The sequence below is a fragment of the Saimiri boliviensis genome, chromosome 7 (assembly GCF_048565385.1).
Source record: "Saimiri boliviensis isolate mSaiBol1 chromosome 7, mSaiBol1.pri, whole genome shotgun sequence".
NCBI lineage: Eukaryota > Metazoa > Chordata > Mammalia > Primates > Cebidae > Saimiri > Saimiri boliviensis.
In genome coordinates, this window is record NC_133455.1 from 8,835,694 (window position 1) to 8,861,816 (window position 26,123).

The 26,123-nt window shown below is 43.6% G+C and overlaps 1 protein-coding gene across 3 annotated transcripts in view; it reads left to right on the forward strand.

The window, feature by feature from the left end:
* Nucleotides 1-15,351: 15,351 nt before the first annotated feature.
* CCDC92 (coiled-coil domain containing 92) overlaps nt 15,352-26,123 on the forward strand; it is a 33,374-nt gene continuing 22,602 nt past the window's right edge. Inside the window, exon 1 of one of the 3 annotated variants that reach the window (XM_039471747.2) lies at nt 15,352-15,419. The gene's annotated coding sequence lies outside the window, so the exon portion shown is untranslated. Of the gene's footprint in view, nt 15,420-15,447; nt 15,752-15,778; nt 16,358-26,123 lie in introns of those variants that run through there. The other 2 variants (XM_039471746.2, XM_010347656.3) reach the window with 2 other exon arrangements.

Below are 26,123 nucleotides of genomic sequence, written 5' to 3' on the forward strand. Positions count from 1 at the left end.
AAAACACTGCCTGGAAAATTTTTAGGGCTCAACAAAGCTATCATTATTTTATTTATTCCATCTACTACCTCCCCTCTCTGCTATATTCTATAATTGTTCAGAGAAGTTTGGGTATAGATCTCAAGATCTGTCTTTAAGTTTGGGGAACTTCACTTTCTCCCAGAGTTATGATGATATATTAAGGAACTTAGGTATCACACTGCTGCCATATCTACATGTGGATGGGACATTTACATGTTTTTGTAGCTGTTGTCAATCAGGGGACAGTGCTGAATTACAGTATGCCTATGAAGCTCCCCAGAGCTTTGGGGGAAAGGATTATGTGAAACGCATGTGGTTAGAATGATCCAATTTGCTGATACCTACTTAAAATTGCTGTATCATTTTCAGCAGAAATCACTAACATTAGAAACAAGAGTCCTGTAAGCTAGGCTGAGTGGCTGTGTCAGAGACTGAATAAAACAGGAAGAAAATGGAAAAATAAAAATGCTTTCAACACATTTAGTTATTTTGGTTTCTCTGTGGGAATAAAGGTTCGACTTAGAATGAAAGCTGTTAACAGGATAATATTTTAAAGGGCAGGAATACATTTGGAGGAATTTCAAAGGGTCTTAACATTGGGCCAGGTTTTTTCTCCCTTACTGAACTATACATGCCAATCATGGTGCCTGCTAGCCTACAAATCCAACTAATGGGAACTGCCTCAGCTTTAAGGGTAGGCCCAGGCAGCCATGGGCCACATGACCACTTCTGAGACCAAGTACAGACATCTGACCCAAGAGCTTAACTCTGACCTATAATGTGGCTTGGAACAACAATAAAAGCAAAACAAAATCAGATTCCCTCTCTCTCAAGAATCTAAGCAATACTGAGAGAATGACGTTATTAGCTGTGAGAGACGAAGCTGAGAGGTTATGATCTATAAAATGACTGCAGAGGTCATGAGATCACAGCAAACCAAAAGCATGAGGAAGTAGAATCTGTGAGTGAGGAGGAGCTAAAAGGTTAGAAAAAACATACAGACATGGGAAAAACAAGCCAGATGGCAGAAAGAGGAGAAAGATACAAAGAAATGAGCGATGCCGTGAGAAACCCCACTGTCCAAGGGAAAGACTGTGGCTTGTCTCTGGACTAAGTTCCTGATGGGTTTGATCCACATGCATCCTCTGGCATAGCCCCTTATGCAGAAAGTGGTCTGAATACATCGCTGTTCTTTGCAACAGAAAATCCCTAACTAAAACACTTCCTTCAACTCCTGCTTAGGATGAAGTTTTCCCAGGAGGTGCCTCAGTGCCACAAACAAACAGATTCTAGGCAAGTCCACACCCCTGCCCCACCAGACATGTCTAGACATACCCAACGTCCACTTCCCAGCAGAACAGGAATGTCTTATTTTTAGGCATATAGGCGCAGCCCCTAAGGCTCATGAGCATCTCAAGGACCTATGTAAGTGTTTCAGATCTGAAAAAAAAATTACTGATGCAAAACATGAAAAAAAAATTGCAAAATTAAAATTAATAAAAGCAATGTCTACAACCAATCAAAGCTTAACTCATAAGGTTTTGTACAAGCTAATTTTATGAGGGATATGGGTGATTTGATCTTTGATATGACAGAGTAAAGGCCTCCAAAGGAGAAAATGGCTTAAGGCCTTCACAGGTCTTCACACCAGTTCCATAGCAGTGGATGTGTTTGGGTTAAGCTGGAACCTGCCATTCTACCCTCTGGATAAGTATATACTTAAACAGCATGCCTAGCCACTCAAAGTGAGCAGTCTGTCTAAAGTGAGATGTCAAAGACCACCTCCCAGATTTAAAGTTATTTTATCACTTCTGATACTAGAAATCTGTTATCTTTTCTTAATGAAATATTTTAAATAAGTGAAGCCAAACAAGTGCTATTAGCCATACTATTAGTTTTACCAAGTTTTTAAATGTCATTTATGATACCAAATGGACTCACAGATTTAAAGGATTTAACATTTGACATGTGTCAGAATAGCAAATAAAAAATCAGCCACATTTACTCTCTCCCACAAGGACTCCCTCAAATGTCATGAACAGAATGAGACATTTTCTTCCTTTCAGTCAGACTCTCAATCTGAGAAAAGTAGGAAGTGGCACAAAAGTTACACAAAACTTAGATCTTACATTCTGAGATGATGGTGTTAAAAACAAAAAAGCAAATATAACCCTTTCTAGTCATTGTTGATTACACCTCTAATTTCATAGGCACAGATAAGCGCCATGTGTTCTCTGGAGCAATCATCACCTAAGACCAATTGACTCTTCTCACTTTCACCGCTTAGCTCCTCCACAGCACCTGTAACATCTTCTGTGTGTGCCCCCTACTCATCATTATGCAACCCCACCGCCACTACAAAACTGCTCTCCAAGTCAAATCTGGGGGCCATTCCTCCCACCTCACCCTCACTCCTAGTCTACAGTCTCCTCGGCTCCGAGTTCCCTGCACATTCTCACTTCTCTTCCGGCCTTGCTGAGTTTGCCTAAATATAGGAGTCCTCCATACAGTATGTCCTGTCTCCATTTTTTAGCTCAACTACCTGCTTGGCTGAAATGATGACCATTTCCATGATGATGACGCCACATTTTCTTATCACAGTCTTGCCTTCTTACCTGTATCTCCAACTGCCTAATAGAATTATTTCCCCATCATCCCATGATAAACTGAAAATCACTACTTTGCCAAACTCAAAATCCCTATAAAAGGCAAGTTCTTCCTTCAACAAATCTCCAGGGAGAAGAACTTTAAAACCAACTCTCTCTCCCTCCCAGGCCACCTCACCCTTTTCAACTGTTTTCTTTCTGTGCTTGCTTCTTCCCGTCAGCACTTAAAACACAATGCAGAAGTCTCCCTCTACCTTAAGGAAAAACAGCATTTAATCCCAGGCCTTCTCTAATGGCCCTGTCTCCCTGGCCCCACCCTCCATTTCCCTATCCAGACTTCTTAAAGACTGATTTTTCCGGATTTCTATTGCTTCACTTCCCATTCATGCCTCAATCTAACACCATACCACTGAGGTTCCTCTTACTGTCGGTTTTGTCTTAGCCAATCCAAGGGCATTTTTTGTTCTTTATCCCACGGGCCATACTCTCTTGGCTCCTTCTATGACCCTATGGCCTCTATGGTCTACACTCACTGCATAAACCTAGTATTATCAGTCGGGGGCAAGCTCCTGCAAACACTAGTACATTCCCATGGGTTCCATCTCCCCTCTCCTCTGCTCCTAACATCCACAACAGTTTCAACCATCTCGCCCACTGGTTCTCAACTCTGACGGTGAAAGAAAACTCTTGCTAGGAGTCCATGTTTCAACTGTTCCATTTGAACAAGGCCTCCAGAGGGCATTCAAACACCTGCTCAGAACCCTCAGCTCACACTAAGGTCTGAGGACTTGAAATGAATGTCACAATGGATTACTACCTCTAGTTGCCAAGCATCATGAACATGCATGCAACCTGCTTTGCACAGGTTCTCTGATCCTAACTGCGAGTCTAAAGGCTTACCACAAGGCCCTAGTCCTATCATAATGTAAAATTATAGAATTAGAATTTATTGAATATTGGTTAACCGAGAAACATGACGTGTTTTCTAGCTAACGCCGAGTACTTTGAATCAACGAAAATTTCTTAAACTCCATCAGGCTCAATCCTAAATATATTTGAACTACACATCCAAAAGTGATTTTGAAAGCCAGAGGGACACACAGAATTTACCCTGCAGAAAAAAAATGGCTCCACTTATTTCTATGAACTGTTGTATTGTTAACCTAAGTGGCAGAGTTCATCGTCTTTGGGACAGAGGTCTGCTCTGGCTACAAAAGCTTCCTCACAAGCTCTGTCACAATACCATAGAACACACTGCAAAATTAGATGTGGAAATAAGCTATGATTATTTTATGAACTTTCAAGGGTATGAAAAATAAATGAGTTCTAGAATAGCTTTACTGAATTTCTTATAATGTATCAGGTGACACAAGAGACACTGCATATTCCAGAGTTAGAATAAAGGTGTAGAAATGTTTTACTGTTAAAAAGTAATACAAATTATATTTTTTAAAACTACACTTTGAATGCTTCTGCTACATCTTCAAAATTAAATTGCATTTTTAAAAAATTCTCTTATTCCAGTTTCTTACAAATAACCATAATCACTGGTTCCACCTTGTGACTCCCTCACATGGATTAGCTGTGGCACAATTTTCTTTTTCTCTTTCTCTCTCTCTTTCTTTCTGACACAGGGTATCCATCTGTCACCCAGGCTGGAGAATAGGAGCATGACCATGGTGCACTACAGCCCCGACTTCCAGTGATCCTCCCACCTCGGCCTCTTAAGTAGCTGGAACAACAGGTGTGTGCCACCATGCCTGGCTAATTTTTCTATTTTTGGTAGAGATAGGGTTCTGCCACGTTGCCCAGGCTGGTCTCCAACTCCCAGCCTCAAGCAATCTGTCTTCCTTGGCCTCTCAAGGTGCTGGGGTTACAGCCATGAGCCACTAGGCCCGACTGACACAACTTTCAATCTGGGCTAAAAGACTTCAATTTGCTAAATCTAAGATTCCCTCCTGATCCCTTTATCACATCTCTAGGCCATTTACAACTATTGCTCCTGTGCACTCTTGAAACTTCCTACCTCCCAGGACGTCTCTCCCGAGAGTCCTCATCTGCACTCCCTTCTCGTCAGTCCACCAGGCTCACACTAAGTGAATCTGCTCCCGTAAACCCAAAACCGTAAAACCAATAGAGTGATCGTGGAATCCAAGCTAAGCCAATCAGATTGTATTTCTGGAGAATTTGGAATTGGGAAGTGGTAAGTGAAAAGACTGGGTCTGTGATGTAAGCTGGCAGAAGTTACAGTTTCAGGATGGCCTTCCCTAGTGAGCACCCAGGGTCACATGTGTTACAGACTGCTGAGAGAGAGAAGGGGTTAGGGTGAGGGCAGCCATACGGAGGAGGATAGGGCAGCCACAGAATGAGAAGTCAGGGAGATAAAGGCAGAGGGCACAGCCACACAGACTGCTGCCAACTTCCCAGAGTCCAGGCCCCAACCTCTGATGAAGATATGCCCCTTCCTCTCTTGTGGGTAACACTCCCCCTGCCCAACCATAGGCGCCAAGGAAGGAGAACTGTGCAGACCCCAGGCACAATTAGTGCCTAAAGTATAACTCAATGCTTACCTGTATCTAGCTTACATACATATAATTATACTTAGTCCCACATAATCTTTCTATATAATCACATAGGTATTGTAGTCGGAGCTGTACTAGCACATTTAGTGCTGATTTATATAATCCTTCCATATAGTAGTTTGTAGTAGGAGGAATGCCTAGAGCAGTCACAGAACAGAAGCAGTACATGGGAAAACAGCCAGACCAGGAAAAGAACCAAAGACCCAGACGGTGGCGTCCCTGCCTGAAAGGGCATACGCTGTATGGCAGGCTTGGAGCAACAGCCTCTCCTTCTGATAAAGAAACTGTAGTACCTTGCATCCAGTTCCTGTAGAAAGTAGGCCTCAGGTCTGAGATCCTGGAAATAACTGAGGGAGAAGAACCCCTCTGGTGTGACCAGTCACAGAGGCTGTACACCCTGTCAATCTTTTCTCACTTCTGTGCTAGCTCAAATCATCCTCCCACAAGTATCTTAAGAGAAGAGCACAAGTCTGTCAGCTCCCACTGCACTGGCTTACAGTATCCTTGTTAGAAATCCTTTGACGTCTCCAGCCCCCAGATAAGCAGTGTTGCACATGACACCTGTTACACACAGCCCATCTCCTTGCCTCAGTGACCTAATGCGGTAGACCCCTTTTGTGTACATGACCCTCTACTGCATACAGCACAGCCCCCTACTGTGCACGGCCCACCTCTCTGCCCAGGTGACACAATGGGGCGGCCCCATTACTTGAGATTCATACGATTATGTATGCCCTATCACTAGATGTTGACCTCACTTACGACCCTTCCCCCTGTCCGTACCTAATAAATATGGACGGTTGTGTGCATTCGGGCCCTCGTCTGTCTCTGCTCATAGGTGGCGTGGCCCCGAGTTCAGATGCTATTCACCAATTCTTCAGTGTCCTGTCTCTTTATTTCTCAGATCCTGCACCTCAGCATAGCATAAGGACACCCCACGACATGTGGGGCCCAAAAGCCCTACACTCTCTAATGATTTCTGGCAGGCACTTTCTCTGCTACCTTTTCCCCACTTATCCTTTAAGGTACCCATGCTCCAGCTCTGCCTTGAGCATCTTCTCTCTGCCAATCCTAGCCATGTGGCAAGGACACTCGATGCCCAAATCTCTGGCCATACTACTAACAGCCAGGTGGGCACTCACACATGGATGAAAGGGCACCACTCTGCCTATTTCCTGGCCTGCCCCTATGTGGAAGGGACCAGTTTACCAAGATGAAGAGAAATTACTCCAAGAAGTCAGGTGTACTCTTAACAACAGGCTGACTGACAAAAGGACCACTAATGTCCAGAGAAAGCTCCACCACCCACTCATAGAGGCAGAGTCTAGCCCAATGAACTCCAAAGACAATCACGGTATTACCTGAAGTCAGAGTCATGCAATCTCAAATAATTCTATACGAAAAACATCAAATGTCCAGCTATGCAGACAGACAGGCTCCAATTTACAGATGTATGACTATACTGCAAGAAAAACTTGCCATGTAGAAATATTTATTTTAATACCACAGCTAGGTATTTTATCTGGTCATTCTTACAGCAAAGCACACATGTGTATTGTAAAACTATTCTTTGTAAATCCTCTTCACGAAGAACCCACATATCCTTTGTAAGACCTTCAAACTCAAGCGTGTCCAAAACTGAATCAGTCATCTCCTCGCCAAAGCCTACCATATTCCTGTCTTCATCTGTTTTCTATGGCTTACAAGAGAATACCTGAAAAACTGGATAATTTATAAAGAACCTTATCTCTTACAGTTATGGAGGCTGAGAAAGCCCAGGTCAAGGGGCCACATCTGGTGACAGCCCTCCTGCTGGTAGGGACTCTCCAAAAAGCCCTGAGCTGGCACAGGGCATCACACGATGAGAGGGGGCTAAGTGGGTTAACATGCTGTTTAGGACTCTCTTCGATTTTTTATAAAACCCCCAGGTTCCCTCCCATGACAACCCATTAATCCATTAATCTATGGATGGCTCTGCCCTCATGAGCCAAACCTCTGAAGGCCCCACCTCTAAATACTGCCATATTGGGGATTAAGTTTCAACGTGAGTTTTGGAGGGGACAAATATTCAAAACACAGCCAATTCCCAACTACAGTAAATGGGTCCATTCTCCCCTCAATTGCCCAGTCAGAAACTTGGATATCATCGACTTCCCCACGTCACAAAAGTCTAGCCACTCTCTTCCAAATATCTCCGGAAACTCTCCACTCTCTATCTGCATTGTCTCAACTCAGGCCACCACCTTCTTTCCTGGAATATTAAAAAAGCCTTCAGTACTGCTTCCCTCTAATCCATTATCTACTCTAAACTTTCTAAAATGCAAAATGGATTGTTCTTATTCTACTCACAATTTTTCAACGGGTCCCAATCAATTTCAGTGTAATTTCCAAATTCATACAGCCTTTAACCAAAAAAGAGTGCACATGTCTATTTGCCATGTAGCTATCATGTCCCAGATATAATATACTTTGTTAAATCAAATGTTCCATCATAAATGTTATACAGGTACATGTAACCTTGATAAACATAAAAAAAGATTATTTGAATCACCCAACATCCTACCGAAGTCCACAACTCTTAAGATTTCCATCTAATTTCTTCTACATATTTTTGCCATTCATAGGTCTTACTGGAAGGCTGCTGGGACTTCTGTTTGGGCGTTTTAATCATATCATGTATACAACTTTGTATCCTGATTTCCTTCCACTTAACAGTATCACAAGCATTTTAATATATTTTCTTCACAAACATTTTTAATAGCAATGTTATTTGCCACTAAATGTATGATACAGGGGATGTATTATAACCATTCTGCAAACTGTGCCTGTAAACATAATTCTACAATATACATCTTTTGTGCAGAAAGCTTTTCTCTGTATTTAAAAATATTCTTCAGTGGTTCCTAGATGGTTGCTATGTCAAGAAATATAAATAATTTTAAGACTCTTGATACATATGGCCAACATAGCACTAGAGTATGCAATTTTTACCACATCCATTTAGGTACTAGGTACTATGTCTTTGTCAAAATTTAGACCTTTATGAAAATGGTGAGAAATTGTAACATCTTCATTACAAAAGTAAATACCCATTGTAAAAAAAGAAAAATTGAAGCAATGCAAACACGTGATATGAAAAAACAGTCTCCCCTAGGCTTTCCCCAAGAAGTAATCAGAATTAAATGTTTTCCATGTATTCTAGTGTTTTTCTAATTCTTATTCACTATACGTGTGTGTGTGTGTGTGTGTGTACGCACGCAAACACACCCCCTTCATTATTTTGGTTTGTAGCTCACAAAAAATGAAATTAAGCTTGCTTTTTCAGCTCAGTAGTATATTCTAGACATCCATACAGGCTATGACAGTACGTACAAATTTACCTCTCTATACATAAACTAACACGCTAGACACAGTGGTTCACGCCTATAATCCCAACACTTTGGGAGACCAAGGGAGGAGGATCAGGAGGCCAAGCTGGGAGGATCACTTCAGGACAGGAGTTCAAGACTGGACAGAGTAATGTGGTGAGACTCCACCTCTACAAAAAAATTTAAAAATCAGCCAGGTAGTGGTGTACGTATGTGGTCCCAGCTACTCGGGAGGCTGAGGCAGGAGGATCACTTAAGCCCAGGAGGTTGAGGCTACAGTGAACCACATTCTCTACCACTGGACTCCAGCCTAGGCAACAGAGCAAGACCCTGTCTCAAACAAAACAAAACAAACCTCATGATAAACAAAACAATACTTGATATTCCACAGTACAGAGGTAACAAAATTTACTGATTATCTCCAATTTTTCCTCATTATCAGTGATGCTGCGATAAACATCATTCATATCAACGTATGTCCTCCCATGAGATTCCTTGAAGTGTAACTGCTAGATCAACACATACTTTTATTTTGATAAAATTCTGCCAAAATTGCCATCTAAAAAGGTTGGAACAATTTTATGTCCCAACAATGTATTAGGTGCCTCTTTTACATCACTGGACAGCTTTTTAATTTCTGCCTGATTCCCCTCTTCCCCGCAAAAAAAAAAAAAAATCTAGCTTTTAAATTTCCCATCTCCTAAACACAGTGAGGTTGAATTTCCTCTTCACAGTTTGAACACTTTTCTCTCTCTGAGAACTATTCTTAGCCTCAATTCATTATCTAAGTTGTCAATTCTATTTATTGTTTATACATGCTACAGGTTTCTTCTCAGTCTGTCACTCTGAAATGTTTTTTGTCACAGAAATTTCAATTGTGGTAACAGTCAAATTTATCAATTCTTTTATTATGATTTTAGGTCTTGGTTTACCTAAATGGCCTACCTAAAACATTTCCAGTGTATCCTTCTACACAACAAATTCTATTTCCTTCTAACACTTTTATAGTTTTTTTTTTTTAAGCTAGTTCCTTAATCCATCTAAAAGTCATTTTGAATGTGATGAAGTAGAATCTTTCCAAATAAAAAGCCATTTATCCCTATACAACATAACGAATTATAATTTGCCAACTGTTACAAAATACCAATACCAACTTTATCATATGCTAGATTCCTATATAAAAATGGGTCTGTTATAATGGATTCTACTTTGCTCCAGGCATCAATCTGTCTATTCTTGTGCTCGCCATTTATTTTACTACAACATTACAGTATGCTTCAAATTCTGATATAGCAAATTCCACATTACTACTTTGCCATTAAAAACATCTGTTGGCTGGGCACAGTGGCTCACACCTGTAATCCCAGCACTTTGGGAGGCTGAAGCAGGCAGATCACCTGAGGTAGGAAGTTCGAGACCAGCCTGAGCAATATGGTGAAACCCCATCTCTACTAAAAATACAAAATTAGCCAGGCATGGTGGCACATGCCTGTAATCCCAGCTACTTGGGAGGCCAAGGCAGGAGAATCACTTGAACCCAGGAGGTGGAGGCTGCAGTGAGCTGAGATCACACCATTGCACTCCAGCCTGGGCAACAACAGCGAAAAATCTACCTCAAGAAAAAAAAAATTGTTGCCCATTCTACAACATTGGCTTCTACAAGAGAGTTTTAGAAGTGATTTATCAAGTGTTCAAAAATAATTCCCACTGAGATTTCAATTGTAATTACATTGAAATCATAGTTTAATTTGGAGAATTGGAGTTCAATTTAGAGATTGGAGCAATCTTTACAATGATGCCTTCCTCTCTAGGAACAAGTCTGTCCATTTATTTAGGTTAGCTTTTAAATAATTTAGGTAAAAGTTTTTACTATTATTCATAAAGCTTTGGTACATTTATGTCTTACTCGTAAGTATTTTCTAGTTTTGCTGCTATTCAGAACAGAATCTAACTTTTCTGTAATCACTAGTTATTTGATTAGTGAATATACACAGCTTTTCCAATGTTTCACAAGTTGCATTTCTATACAGTGAATTGTTTATTCACATCCTATAACCACCTGTGTGAATCTTCATTATTTTCTTCATCAATTTGCATGAGTTCTTTACGTATTGAAAATACTAACTCTTAGCTTATCATTTGCCACAAATGTTTTCCCACTTTACGGTTCAGACTTTTTTTCCCTTCTCTTTCTAAAGAATAATTTTTAAGTAGTCCAATACACTAATTTTTAATTATTATTTTCTCCATTGTTTCTAACAGCACCAGCTACTTACAGATTTGAGTTCCCTGTAGGTGCTTGGGCCTTTATTCTCATAACACCTGCGAAGTGGGGATTATTTTCCTCACTTAAAATACTCCAGTTTAGACACATCTGAGTCTAAAGCATGTGCTCTATCCACCTCAGCATGTAAAACTCCTCTTTCCAGATGCTTAATATTTACTTCCATTTTCTTTGATTCAGGGGCATTTGTGATTTTGTTATTAGTTATTACATTTTCATATAAAAAAGTTTATTTCTGGGGTTCTGAATAAGTTCCAGTGACCTGTATGGATATTTTACAGCCAGAATGATACTGTTTTAATGAATGTGGCTCTATGTTTGTCTTATCTCATTACTCATAATTATTCTGCCAAGTTCACCCCAAAGTAAACATACCCATAACATGCAGATACGACAGCCAGGAAGATGGCCTCTCTTTCCATTTAAGGTACCCCTTCAGACCTTTCACGATACTTTATGGTCTCCTCCATAGAGCACACACTTAACTCTATAAGGTTGTGGTTTTATGTGGTTCACTTGTTTGGCTGCAGTGTGGTCAGAGCCAGTTTCTTTTTCAGGGGTTTTTTTTGTTTTGTTTTGTTTTGTTTTGCCATGGTAGGTTATTTCTGGAATTCAGAAAGCTATTAATTTTGTACATATACTAGTACATGGTCACTTCATCAATTTTTTGCCTAATAATTTTTGTTATTGTTTTCCTAGTCAATAGCATCTATAAATGTTTCCTTTCTTTTCATTTTAGAGCCTCACTTCACTCCAACCTCACATATTACTGCTTTATCAAAACATAAAAACCTTGTTAAATAATGTCCCAGGTTTTAATTTGACTCACTGACACTTTTAAGTATAGTGTAGACAACTAGTCTAACATTTACATGTACCTTTTGCATACAAATACTTATTGCAACTTTTATTTATCCCCACTTTTTAAAAACTAGAAACAAGATTTTTTTTTTTTTTTTTTAATCAAACACTGATTTGACCTTGGTATACCTGGTGAAGTTAACGTGAATTCCACGGGAAAGCCCACATCTTTTCCAGACAGCCCTCTGAGATGGCTTACCTGGTCTCCCCACTTCAATTCTCCACCCCCAGCACGCCCCCACATTTTGCATGCAGCAACTAGAGTGGCTGTTTAAAGATACAAATCTGATTATGTAACTCCTCTTCTTGAAATCCAACCAGTATCATAGTTTCCCATTTCACTTGGGATAAAATACAACCACTTTTACCTGCCCTACAAGACCCTACCTGATCTGGCCCCTGGTCTGGCCACTCTTGCCCTTCACCTCCACAGTCTAACCACAGTCATTCTTTCAGTTCCTGGAATGGGCAAAGATTTCTAGCCCTTTGAGTCTTTCCCACATGCTGTTCCTCTGCCTGGAAAATTATCCCCCACTTCCCTCCACAGTAACACCTACTCACTCTTCAAATTTCAGCTTAAATCTCATTTTTACAGAAAAGCCTTTCCTAGGCCCCTTCTCTTGACTCTAAAATTTGGTCTCCCCTTTTTTATACTCCCTCATAGCTGCGTAACTTCCACAGCAGATACCATAGTTTCTGATCATACGTGTAGTTGTGTGATTGTGTTTAAATTCTGATCCCCTCCCCCTCACAGATTCTGCGCTTCAAGAAAACAAGAACAAGTTGATTTTGCTGTCCACTCTACATATGGCCGATGTACATATGTACATAGGTATCTCATACGTATCTGAAAGAAAAATACCTACAAAGACCCTAAACAAATCCTGTACACTTAAAACGTTACCATCACATCATTCAATTATTTAAATGATTAAAATATTAAATGTCAATATTAAAACTCCTTCCTACACAGCCTACAAATTTAGTAACAATCCCTTTTCCCTGAAGGACATAAAAGATAATCTGAATCTGCTGCTGCCACAGAAAAATACATGTACAACTTACAACTCTAGGAAATAAGCATAAATATTAGTGAGGGTATCGTTTTGTCTAGTGTTCAGTTTGCTGATACATGTATTCACAGTCAACTAACTTATGCCTTATTTTTTAAGGCATGTAAAAGCATTAGCGGCTGGGCACAGTCGCTCACTCCTGTAAACCCAATACTTTAGGAGGATTGCTTGAGGCCAGGAGTTTAAGATCAGTTGGGGCAAGACAGACCCTGTCTTTACAAAAACAAAATAAATCAGCCAGGTGTGGGGGCACATGGCTGTAGTCATTCCTAACTACCAGGGAGGCTGAGGCAGGAGGATCACTTGAGCCCAGGAGTCCGAGGCTGCAGTGAACTAGGATCATGCCACTGCACTCCAGCCTGGGCAACAGAAAGAGATCCAATGTCCTCCCCAAGGTCACACAACTTGTAACTGGTAAAGTCAGAACTACCATAGGGGAAGGGTGGCTGCTACCACCTGTAAATTTCTTAACCAGAAGAGAACTGCATCATAAATGCCTAATCTCTATAATTAGTGTAGATCTGTGCTCCTACCACCGAAATTTCATCTCACCAGAGAACCACTACCAGCGAAAAAGCTGTTTTAAAGTTAAGACTTAAACTGGTATCAGTTTGGGAAATGGCTAAACCATGGTATACCGAAACCATGGAACATGATGCTGTTGTGAGAAACGAGTTGAAGCATCATATGCTAAAATTGCAAGTTAGGCTACAACAGTCCTTGTTAAAGGAATCAAAAATGATGTAAGAACAGACACAAAAGTATTCCAGAAGATCTAAAAGGATACACGCCACACACAACAGTCGGCATCCCAGGAGACAGAGGTGGGTAGCCAAAGACAAAATGCCATCTGTGATACGCTGCTTTTTACAAAACAAACAAACAAAAAAAATGCACTACTCTGCTCGTTTAATTTTTAAATTTAAAAATAACCTGTCTGTTGAACAAGGTCCATTTCCCGCTCTAAAAAAAAAAAAACTATGCATCTACAAAGGAAATAGGGGGCCCTCGCTAAAGAAGACGACAAAATGCCTAAAACCCGTTTTATCTTGTGAAAACAATAAACTGGGTACATATCAGAAAACGTTCCTTTAAGAAGGCAATACAGCCCAGCGATCCTTCTTCAGTAGCTGCTCTCCTTTGTTGCGCTAAGACAGCCCACACACCACCCAGCAACCGCCACAGTTCGGAGCGGGCTCCCGGGGAGACTCAGTTGCGAGAGTTGGACCAGAAAGGGTTTCACAAAGGCGCCGAGTTCCGGGGACGGCGCGAGGCGACGTGCAGCGCCGGGTCCGCCGGGGAAGGCGTCTGGGAGCGGGGTGTGCGGAGCGCCTCGGCGGCCGGGGACGGCCAGAAAACCGCCGCGGCGCCCGGGCAGGGGCGAGAACGCCCGCGGAGGGGGAGCCGCGAGGGCCGCGGGCCGCGCCGGCAGCCGGTTTACCTGGGTGAGGATCCGGCCCCGGCGGTCAGACAATGGAGGCGTCCGGCGGCGGCAGCCTTGCGCGCTGGGGGCGCGAGCGGTCCCTCATCACCTGGGCGGGATGCTCGCCTCCTCCGCCCGGACGCGGGGCGCCCTGAAAAACACACGGCACCCCATGCAGCGGCTCCTCCGCAGCCGCCCGGCTCCCCGGTCCCCCGGCGCGGCCACGACCGCCTCTCCCGGGACCCGCCTGGAAGGGCTCCAAGGCGCGGCTCCACGGGCGGCGAGGGCGGCCGCGCTCCCCCTTCCCTCGGCTCCGACAACAATGGAGCCGGGCTCGGGAGTCCGGCTCCCGCGGGGCCTCGCCCGGCCTCGCCCTGCCCGCTGCCCAGCCCTCGCTCGTGCCGGCCGCCATCTGCGCCCCCCGGCCCCGCTCCCCCGCACTGCGGGCCCGCGGACGCCCGCCCGAGGCCGGAGGGGCGGCTGCTCGGCCCGGGGCCCGCCCGGCTGCGCGAAGCCGCTCTGACCTTCCCCGCCATCCCCAAGGGCCGGGCCAGCCCGAGGCCCATCCTCCGGGACGGGTTGTTTTTCTTTTCTTTAACCCACTCCACCTCCTTCCCACTCCCAGCCCACTCCCGGGCCCCCGGCCCCCGCCTCCCTCCAGGAAAGAAAGAAAGAGACTGCGGCCCGGCCGCGGAGAACTCACTCCAAGTGAGGGGAGTCGGCGCCCCAGGCCGCGGGCGCCGCGCACCCACCTCCCGCTCCACAGGGACACCTCACAGGTGCGCCTCCGAGCCGCGCGCGCGCGCGCTCCGCACACCCAGACGCCTCCGGGGGACAGCGCGCGTGCGCACGCACGAGGCCGGGGAGCCCCGGGGGAGCGGGGGCCGTACGCATGCGCGCCGCCCGGCCCTCGCCCCCACCCCCCGCCTCCGCCTCCGCCCCCGCCCCCGCCCCCGCCCCCCAGCCCCGGCCCGGCCCGGCCCGGCCACCCCGCACCCCCGCGCGCGGCGCGCGCGCTCCCGCTCGCTTCCCTCGCTCCTCCCCGCGCGCTCGCCCCGGCCGCGTTTCCCAGGGCAACCGCAGTGCGGCCGCACCTGAGCTGTGCGCCTGCGTCCCGCTGGCCGGACCCTCCCTTCCCCTCGGCCCTCGCCCCCGCCTCGCCACAGCCGGGGGGGAGGGGGGCGTCGCCCCGCCTAGCCAAGTGAGTATCAGCCCGGCCGCCCCCGCCCCGCCCGGCCGACACAGACCCGCCGCCGCGCCGGCGCCTCGCCCGCCGGGTCAGCGCGGCCAGGCCTTGCCGCCGGCCGCTCCCAGGGTGCACCGCGGCGAGCGCTCGGGTGGGAGCGAGCGAGATGCGCCGGGCGGGCGGCGCCCACTGACCTCCCTCGGCGGCCCGGCCGGGGCAGCGCCCGAGCCCAGCCAGCCCCGCCCGCCGCGCCCCGCCCATGGGCAGCCGGCTCCCGCCGCCGCCCGCCGGGAAGACCCAACCGAGCGGGACAGCCGCCTGAAGGAGCGCGACGGCGGCGCCCGCAGGTGAGGCGGAGCCCGGGGTGTGCCGAGTCCGGCCCCGCTCACCTGGCGGCGCCGGAGGGGCCGGGAGGGGACGCGAGTTCGTGGCGACGACTTTAAAAACCCTCTCCGCCGGTAGACGGGGGACTGGGTCTTGCCGCCCCACCCCCGGGGCTCGGGAGCCACGCCAGCTCTGCGGGGGGCAGGGCTGGCCCCGGGCGAAGGCAACTTGGGGGACGCGGAGTGGGGGGGGAGAGGACCCCTGAGGCGCGGCCACCCCCGCGTCCGCCCCCTCGGGGTCCGCCGGACCCCTTTGGGGAGGGGGCGCCCCGGCCCGGGCTTCAGCCTAGGGTGCGGACCAGCAGCGGCGCGCGCCCACGCCGGTGCCGGGGGGGAGGAGAGGCCGGTCCCGGGGCGCTCCTGCCGGCCCCGGGGTGGGATCGCAGGGCGAGGGATCCGCATTGCAGGTGCACCGGGAGCGCCCCGGGGCCTAGCCCGGCTTCGTCGGGGATGCTGTGGGGAGGAGGCCGCCCGAATCCACATCGCCTTTCCGAATGCACGCTGCCCCCCGGGGGACCTTAGAGACCCTCCCTGACAGGTTGTGTCGCTCCCCGTCCTGGGAGCCTCTCCGTAAGTACACCGCCTTCCAGCCCCTTCCCGAAGCTTTGATGCGGCTCGAGTTTACTCGGAATAACGATTTGCCTGTGATTCGTGAAGCGGAGCTGAAGGCACGAACGCGGCGGAGCCCCAGGGCTTGGCTGCCGGGCTGCCGTCTGCTGCGGCCACTGAGTCTCTCTAACTTCGGTTTTCATGCTGACCTGTATTGTTTCATTTCAAGCTTTGATTGTTAGCAGCGCGATTCTAGTCCACTAATGAAAACGAGGAGGCCTAAGAGAACATGTCACAGGGCTCTGTAGCTTAGGTTGCAGTAGTTGGTTTATGACAAAATACAAGCTACCAGGCTGTAATGCTTTGAGATATTGCGCATTTCCAGAAAACTGTTAAGAGTATTAAAGCTAGGATTGCCGTTTTAAAACTTTCACGTTTGAAATTTAAAGGGCATTGGGATTGATTAAATGATTTTTTTGGGTGGGGAGCACGGTCAAGAATTCCCATGCATTTTGCCATTACATTGTAAGAAAAAAGATGCTAACGTTTAAAGTTCCTTTTACCTCCAAAGATGTTTTGAAATGTGTGTAATTCTTTTGGATGAACTGTTTGGAAGAAGGCTTTAAGACTCGTGATTATATGTTCTGGTATGCGTACGTAAACATACACACCACTGAAAAACCTTAAAATAGTTTTGTTACCTCTCTGCATTATATTATGATTACTCAGTAGTTTTAGTTTAAGGACATTTAAAATCTAAAGTACGGGACAATTATTTGTGTCAGCTTTTTACTGTAACATTTTAAATACATCAGTCTAACAAATAGGTTTTTTTGGAAATTAGATATTTTTATTAACTCTTTTTTTAAAAAAGCTAATCATTCATTTGGGTTCATAATTCTTTCTTCTGCCATATTGGATAAATTGATCTCAACATAATTACCTAATTGGTAGGATGCCTTTGCAACAATCCTAACGTTAATACAGTGTTAATGCTTTTAAAAAATACTTATATTAAAAAGCATTTTCTTGTATTTCTGACGAGAAAAGTCATGGAACTTTTTCCTTCTATCTGGAACAAGGTCAGCCATAAATAGTTTCTAATATATAGTGGGCACACGTTTGTTAACTAAGATTAATTACATCTACGGAATTGACTGAATTCCATATCCTTCAAAGGCAGTGACTAGGTGACTTTGTATCTTCACACACCAATGTTGCAGTAAGTATTTGAGTCATATTGAAGTTTCAGCCTGGTTAGGTTGGTGCTAACTTAATAACACCAATTTTCACAACTTCAGCTCTGTTGTTTCAACCTGCAGAAGGATTTGGGCAGGGAAGTGGCTGTGTCCTATTGTCTTCACGTATTTGAAGGTCTGTCATGCAGCAAGGGGTTTCATTTATTTTGGGTAATTATTGAGTACGGAAAAAAAGATTTTTTTCACTTCTATATAAGGTAAAAGTTGTTTATGATGAGAACTTCTAGCGGTGGAAAGAAGGGGCTGCCCCATTCGTAGGGGCTTTCAGGATCAGCTGGTTCCCCACTTGGCGTGAATGGCTGCTAGGAGGTATCACAGCGGTATGGGAGGGTCTTTCTAAGAGGGACTCCTGGGTATTCAGATGGCAACTATATCGTGGACTTCTGTACTTCCCTTTTAGCGCTGTGTTTTGTTTTTTGTTTTCTTATGCTGGCTTCTACAATTGTGGACATAGCAACATCCCCAGACACCTGCATGAACCTTGGGAAGACTTTAGTAGGTTAAAGACCCACCTGATCAAAGATGATTCTTAGTCCTGCTTTGCATTTGTATGGCGCATTACAGGGAATAAAACACTCTCAAATTCAATGTGTTGTTTTAAAAGACTCTTTTTAATTATATATGGTTTGTATTTCTTTCTTTGACTTTTATTTTCTACAGTAAACATTGAATCAAGAGGAAAATTACCCAAGCAGAAAAGTCTTTTTTTAAAGCTCTTTTTTAAAAATGGGATGGTGCCAGTCATTCTTTGGAGAGCCAGCAAGTTGTGAAGGTGAATCGTTCTTTTACTTAGCTGAAAACATTTTTTTAAAAGATACTGAATAAGAGATGATTCTTGTGCTTGCTCTGCATTTTAGTTTGTTTATTTCATTACTCAAACATGACTCAAGTTTCACAGCAAAAAGTCCAGTCATATCCACCCACATTAAGTTGCATTGGAGGTTTTTTTCAGTATGTCTGCATGGTTTTTAAAATATGCTGGCAGCTGAAGGTAAAACAAAGCCAAAAAGTAGAATTACAGTGAGCCAAACGAAAAGCTTAGGGGAATTGGAGCTTTGTGTTTGAAGAAGAAAAAGATATGCCCGATTTGTATGAAACCAATCTTGAGAATTATGGTTTTGTCAACCAGGGGAGCAATGATTTATCTATTGTAACAGAGATTCGGCTACTGAGTGTCAGTCTAATACATGTACTAAGTGGGTCAGTGAGGTTGGGGCTCCAGTCTGTGACTAAGAAGCAGAGCAGAGTTTCCTGTGAACATCGGAGTGCCCAATGCACAGGGACTGAAATGCAGCAAGACAGTAACGAGGCCAATTGAGTTAAACCAAGGTCTGACCTCTCCAGTTTAGGAAGAAGAGAAAAAAGGAAATCAGAATTAATGTCTACATAGAGTTAACTTTTTAAACGTCTTTTAAAATAGTTACTCTCTCTTGTTCTCTAGCAGATGAGTTTGTCTCATGCTTTTGTCTCTTACCCATTAGCTGACTTTGGGTGTGATAAGTGACAATGACTCCTCAAACTTTGAACACGGAGTATACCATTTATTTGTGCTGTATACATAAACGGAAAAGAGAAAAATATCAACTTTTTCTGGCCAATCAAGAAATAAAATAAAACCTTAAAAGTATTTATTTTTTCAGGAAAAAAAATTACAGATACTACTTAAATATTATCACCAGGACAACAAATTACCAAATAAGGCAACCAGTTAGAAAGCAGCATTTTAGAGGTTAAAGGTTGCGTTTTAAAGCCTTTAGCCACGACTTCTGAAAGGATTACACAAATATCTTAAAAGACTTCTTTGTTAATCAGAAAACAGTTTATATTTATATGCAAATTTTCACACTGGAGAGCAGATTAAGATGAATCCTTTCATGATTATTCCCAATTTACTGCTTTATCAGAAAGAACTTTACAAAGCAAGAAATGTCTATTCTTACTGTGAAGGAGTAGGTTTTCTCCTTCTTTCTGGAATTCTTTATTTAGCCGAATTCTCAGACTGAGCAGTGAACGTCCATTGGTTAGCACCATATAGAGCAAGCCTGATAAAGCTGCTTACAATAAAGGGAAAAAATGACAGAAGAAAACTTAATAAATGGAATACAAGGCACATAATGCTCTTGCTTCTACAGATTTTCTCTTTGTTGCCTCTTTGGCAACACTGAAGATATTAAATTTAGGTCTTCATAAGATCCATTATCCTTTGCTCTTCATAATTCCTCTCCAACCTATTTCTAAATGCGCACTGTGCCCTTCTCATATACTACACAGGTAAGAGAGTTTATGAGAAATCGTTAAAGCCCATTTTCTTACGTAACATTGTTTAAGCAGTAACGCTACATCTAAATTGTAATTCCCAGTATTATTACAATATATGTTTCTTAAAGTTGCACATTTTCATAGCATCATACTCTGAAAAGGTGATCTTCCGTATAATGTAGAGGACACGTAAAAACGCTGGGTTCCCAAGAGAGAGTTCCATCTCTGTCATAGCATAAGTATCTTAGGATCTCCTAATTTTTCTAATGATAAATGAATGTAAGAGGTTAGGCTCATGCCATACCCCAAACATTGAAGGAGGCTTTTTGTAACTCCTTTCTCTCCAGCTATCACACACATCAACCCACGTGAAAGACACTGCCAGTGTTTCTGATTCGGTGGCTAGTAGCATGGGAGAGCAGATGTACTTTTAAAACATAGCCAGGTCTTGCACATTGATAAGAAAGATGGAGAAAGGTTGGGGTTTTTTGCTCAGTTTTGTGTTCCCATAGATAAGAACATAGCAGAAGTTACTAGGTCTAGCCTGTCAATTTTCAAGGAAGGTCAGTATTTGATACTGAATCATCTTTTGGTTGAGTCCCTATGACCAGACCAGAAAGTTCTAGTGAAATAGAGCAGCAGCTTTCTGGCATTAAGGTACTTGCTCATTGACATGTCCTATTGCTCTGCAGGGTCGAAGGATATGTAATCCTCAGCCTCTGCAACGTGATAGATTTCAAGTGACAAATTATTTTCCATCAGTACAGTGGTCAAGTCAGTTTTTGACAGGTCTGCTGGTACAATAAGGCCAAACTGTGGTACTAGGACCCAGTTCAGAGATGAACAGACCCAAAGTGTATTGTTTGAGGGCAAAGGCAGCTTTTTAGGGGAGAGACAAAATAAGTAGGAACAAATAAAGACAGAAGTGAGACCTTGGAGACAGGTTGAGAGCTGTCCATCTGGAGGTGTTCTTGTGTCTCATCCCTGGTTGCAGGATGGAACTCAGAGCTTGGGTGACCATTGGCTAATTCTAGAACACTCCACTAAATGTTACTCATTAGCAGACTGTGGTTAGAGCAGAGAGTCTCTCTAAGTAGTCTCAGGATGCCAGCGGGACCTGCCTGTGCAGTGACCATCTTGAGTCTGAAGTGTAAGTGGAAAGCAGCAGATTAGCCGTTCCTGCGCTTAAAGGAAAACTGAGTTTAATTGAAAGTTGTCAAGTAGTTGGGCCAGCATGTTCCTACTGAAGAAACTGGGAGTCCTCGGCACATTAGTAGCCAGCAGAACTGTAGAGTCCCTTGCAGGAAGGTTGACGTGATGTTTGGACTGCTGAACTGCGGAGTGAACCTGGGAATGAAGTGCACTGACGCCCTCACCAGTGCTTTCCATCAGTGTGCAAGAGTCAGCTATTCCTCAGAACACAGCTTCCTCTCGCATGGAAGCTTCTACCATTGGGGGCAGAACCAGAAGCCTCTGAAGCCTACTCAGTTTTTTAGGTGAAGATCTCAGATTTTTGTTTGTCACAACTCTCATGTTTAACATTTATAGGTAGGGAATCCAGCCACTTCAGTCCAGTTTCTGAAAATTCCTGGTTAGGTTATTCTTCACAGTTCCATTTGGACATTTTACCATCTCTTCTGATTGTGGACAAGACAGCAAAGGCACTGATGAATGTGTAGGGCTTTACAGCTTTCTTTATAATCTGATCTAGAAATTATGGACTCCTATTATAAATAGACACACTTAATGTACCAAATCTGGAAATAAAATATTTCAGAAGTCTTTTTGGCAGTCACTGTGTCGTCAGCCTTTGCATCCATCTTCCACACCCAGTGAAATTACTAAAGTATTCACATGGAAACCCATTTTTCTCATTTGAATAAAATCAATCTGAATATGCTTACTAATGCCCGCCCTGCCACCCCCCTATAGATAAGCTGCTCTCTTTGTTTTTTGGCTGCTTCCCACAACATGAATGGACATGTGAGACAACTCTCACATTGCTGATGAGCTACCCTGGAAGATTTGGAACATGCTACTCATCCGACTTTCCCTGGCATCTCTTCCTGTTGGTGTGTACCAGGCCATGGGACACAGGAGCAAGATGAATGCATTAAATACTTTGGAGCTACCAAGGGGCTCTCTGAAACCCTGTCAAGTCTTCAGAGTCCCTTTTACAATGTGGGGCCTGATCTGGGACAGGGACAGTGTGGGAAAGAGCTGCCATAAGGGACTGTTCAGTCTGAGAAAGAAGACTGACCGTAGATAACCTTGACCGTGTTGTTCACCAAAGGAAGTACATTTTCAAAACAGCCCAACATGGGTTACCATGAGGGCCATGAGAAATGTAAGCTCCTCCAAGAGTGTACAGCCCTCACTGTTTTCACAAGTCCGTAGTCAAGATCTTGAGTCAGGAAAAAGAGTGAGAAAGAAAAGCAGGACTTCATACTTTGGTGAGTGTGATAAGCTTTGACTTCTGAACAGAATATACAGAGGTAAAGTTGAATAAAGATTCTTCTTTATTGAGAAGAGAGAGCATACCAAAGACCAGTTTACTTTTCTGTGAATGACTAGTCTTTCCTCAATTATACACAAGTGTTAATTGATTCACCTCACTATACCTTGATGCACACGTACATACACAGAGTCATTCCAAACAGTATATTTAATTGGCAATATATTTAGCAATTTAAAATTGTAGTGTTTAAATGTTATCAAGCATATCGGGTGTCCTAATACATCAATTGATTTTACCATCATAATTTGAGCTTTAAGAACAAGTATTCAAAGCTGAGGTGAGCAGATCATGAGGTCAAGACGTCGAGACCATCCAGGCCAACATGGTGAAAACCCATCCCTGCTAAAAACAAAAAATTGGCTGGGCATGGTTGTGCACGCCTGTAGTTCCAGCTACTCGGGAGGCTGAGGCAGAAGAATTGCTTGAATCTGGGAGGTGGAGGTTGCAGTGAGCCGAGATCACACCACTGCACTCCAGCCTGGCCCCTGGTGACAGAGTCAGACTCTGTCTCAAAAAGAAAAAAGTATTCAAAAGAAGACCTAGCAGCTCTTCATGGGGATTGTCAGGTGACAAGGAATGTTCTTTTCCATTTGAATTTCAATTTCTTTATTAGTGTTTAGGTAAATATAAATTATTAACTAATTGCCTCACTATTCTGCTGGTCCAAAGGGAATTAGGGACTTCAGAAAACAAAATTTCATTAAAAAATAATGCAATTGTTATTTAAAATTGTCAGAGAAATGTGGCCTCTTAAAACATTACTAAGCTAATGGAAATAGAGTAACTCTTGGTTGTCATAATATGTAATATTGTCTGTGATTTTTAAAAAGCAGTCTAAAGATACTAGTTTCTTAAGTTACAGCACCCTTTATTTTGTATACTCATGTTTAGATTCACCTACTCTGAAATCATGGTGTTAGGTAGTGATTGATCTATTCTGTAAGGCAAGTGTCAAGAATTTGGTAAGTTCCATTTAATTTAGCCTTTGTGAAAAAATTCTACTTTTTGTATGAATTGATATGTGTAGGATTGTCTATGCCCCACTCCCACTCCCAAATATTAGTTCCACAGAGGCAGAATTTTTCTTTATTTATTGGTGTGTTCCAAGTGTTTTCCACAATGCTTGGCTCAAAGATGCTTCCCTTATAGAAAGAATGAACTGTAATACTTCATGTCACCTCCCCCACGTGGAAGACATAACCTTCTCTTATACCCCCAAATTTATAAAAATAGATGTGAAAGGATTTGTTTTAAAAGTACTAAGAACTTGAATAATTTTTTATGTAGTCTTCCATGTTATATGAGAATAGCCTCGTCGTTAATACAGATACTTTAAAAAATAACTTTTCAGTTTGTACCTGTTATCTCTAAACTTTATTTTTAAACCTTTTATAACCTGAGCAATTGTTTTTACTTTGAAAGAGACCTTTTCCAAGTAGAAACCCATTTTAAGATTTACCAGCTCAATACTAATTACTTTAACTTCTCCAGTATATTTGTGCAAATTACAAAGTTCAAATTATGGCTCTTGTAAACAGGGTTTCCTGGTAACCACAGAGCCTGTACTTTCATTTCTCCCAGCCTGGAAAGCTTTCTTAAAGTGCTAGTATATATAAAATATTAGGAGTTCTGACATGATTTCGTAAATTTATTGGGAGTCTTTAAAATCCTCATAAGGTTTACATATTTAGTAAAGTCCTTAAAAACAAAACTCTTTACACTGTAGAATACTTTTTTTCTTCTCAAGACAGAGTCTTGCTCTGTTGCCCAGGCTGGAGTGCAGTGGTGCAATCTCGGCTTACTGCAGCCTCCACCTCCTGACTCAAGTGATTCTCCTGCCTCAGCCTCCCAAGTAGCTGGGATTACAGGCATGCACCACCATGCCCAGCTAATTTTTTGTATTTTTAGTAGAGACAGGGTTTCACCTTGTTGGCCAGGCTGGTCTTGAACTCCTGACCTCATGATCGCGGGCCTCAGCCTCTCAAGGTAGTGGATTACAGGCATGAGCCATTGTGCCTGGCCTGAAGAAATATTAAAGCCTTTAAACATCAAAGTTTCCTGGAGATTTCCTGCCTGTCTTTAGATAATAGTACTCCTGTGGAAACTCTACAGCTAGGTCAGCTTCAGTGTGTTCACTTAATTTCTGTATAAATACGCAGCTTTATAACCATAATCCTGGAGTCCCTATTGTGTTCCAGAATTGTCTTGCCCTCACCCTCTTTACTTCTCAGGTCACTTTAGTGTTCATACAAGAAAAGCAAAATCTCACATTATCAAAAATAGGAAGAAAATTATTACATTCTTAGGCAATTTAGAGTTTAATTTGCAATCCTTTTTCTTCCAAGCAAAAGAAAGCAAGGAAATGCCGATCTAGTGTTCCATTCATTTTAGCTAAACAGGTAAAGTAGTGCCTTTCTGCACTCCTGACTCACTGAGTGTGAGAGATACAAGGAAGAAACTTAAATAGGCTCCTGTTGTTCCCTCGCCTGCTGGCTGCCTTTTCCTCCAGGGTTAGCAGCTCTCTGGTACAGAAGGATGCTGCATGTGGCGAGAGCTTGCCCTCCCGAGAGTGCCATATGCCCGCGTTTACTAGCCATCCCAGAAACCCAGAGCAGAAGAAACCTCAAGTCCAAAGGAGAGAAAATACCTACCTCAAATTAGGTTGACCCTAACCCTGGGGATTTCTCAGCCAAAACACTTTTGACCTTTGGGGCCAGATCATCCTTGCTACGGGGCTGTCCTCTGCATTCTGGGCTGTTTAGCAGCATCCCTGGCCCTACCCACTAGATGCTGGTAGCACCCACACGCACACTCATGACAACCCAAAGCTTCCCCAGACAGCACCCGATGCCCCCCAGGGACACAGTTGTCCCAGATGAGAACCACTGCTCCAACTTGATCAAACTCTCAGACTCATCAGGAAGATGAGAACCCTGTGTTCCTCCCTGAATTTTGACTCCTTACAGTTTGCCTCATATCAGAAAATTTACATGCTAATTCCATCTGTTCTTGGGATTAAAAAAAAAAAAAAAAAAACTCTTGCACCAGGTGCTGCAAAATAACAAGTATAGATTATCTGAGGTGGGGGAAACTTACGTCCTTGGTGTTCTCAGCAGGTTAGGGTCAGATTGCAGAAGTAGGCCAGCTTCTCTCCAGGACCCTAACGAAGATCACTCTTGCCACTGCCAGATTATGTTTTGTCTCAGCACAGAGTCGCCACCTTCCACTCTCTACTCCCCATCCTGATCAGCCTTCTGAATCACAGCATCAGTTGTTGACTTAAGCAGGCAAAACCTCAAATTACATTTGAATCAAGAATTTGTCAGTATCTGCATGTTTTAGTCTTCTGTATCAAGAAACCCCAAGCCCCTTCTCGAGCTAACCAGAACACCTTAAAAATTTTTACAGCTTCAAAAAAGAGATATTACATGAAATTGCATTATTAATAAATTAGCAAATAAGGCAACCAATTTAAAAAGCAAACATTTAGAAGTTCAAAGCTGTATTTTAAAGGATTCAGCAACAATCTCTACAGCCCAGGTATCTTAAAATACTTGTTTGATAACAAAACGATTGTACATTTTTACATGTTTCCACACACAATAGCAGAGTAAGCTTGTAGCCCTTTAACAGAACTAGCTTTTTAACTGAGAACACTATCTGCTTTTCTGCAGCTTCAGGAGAGAAGAAACATTTTCTGTTATTCTGAGATTTTTTTTTTTTCCACAAGCAGCATCTTCAAGAATAAGCA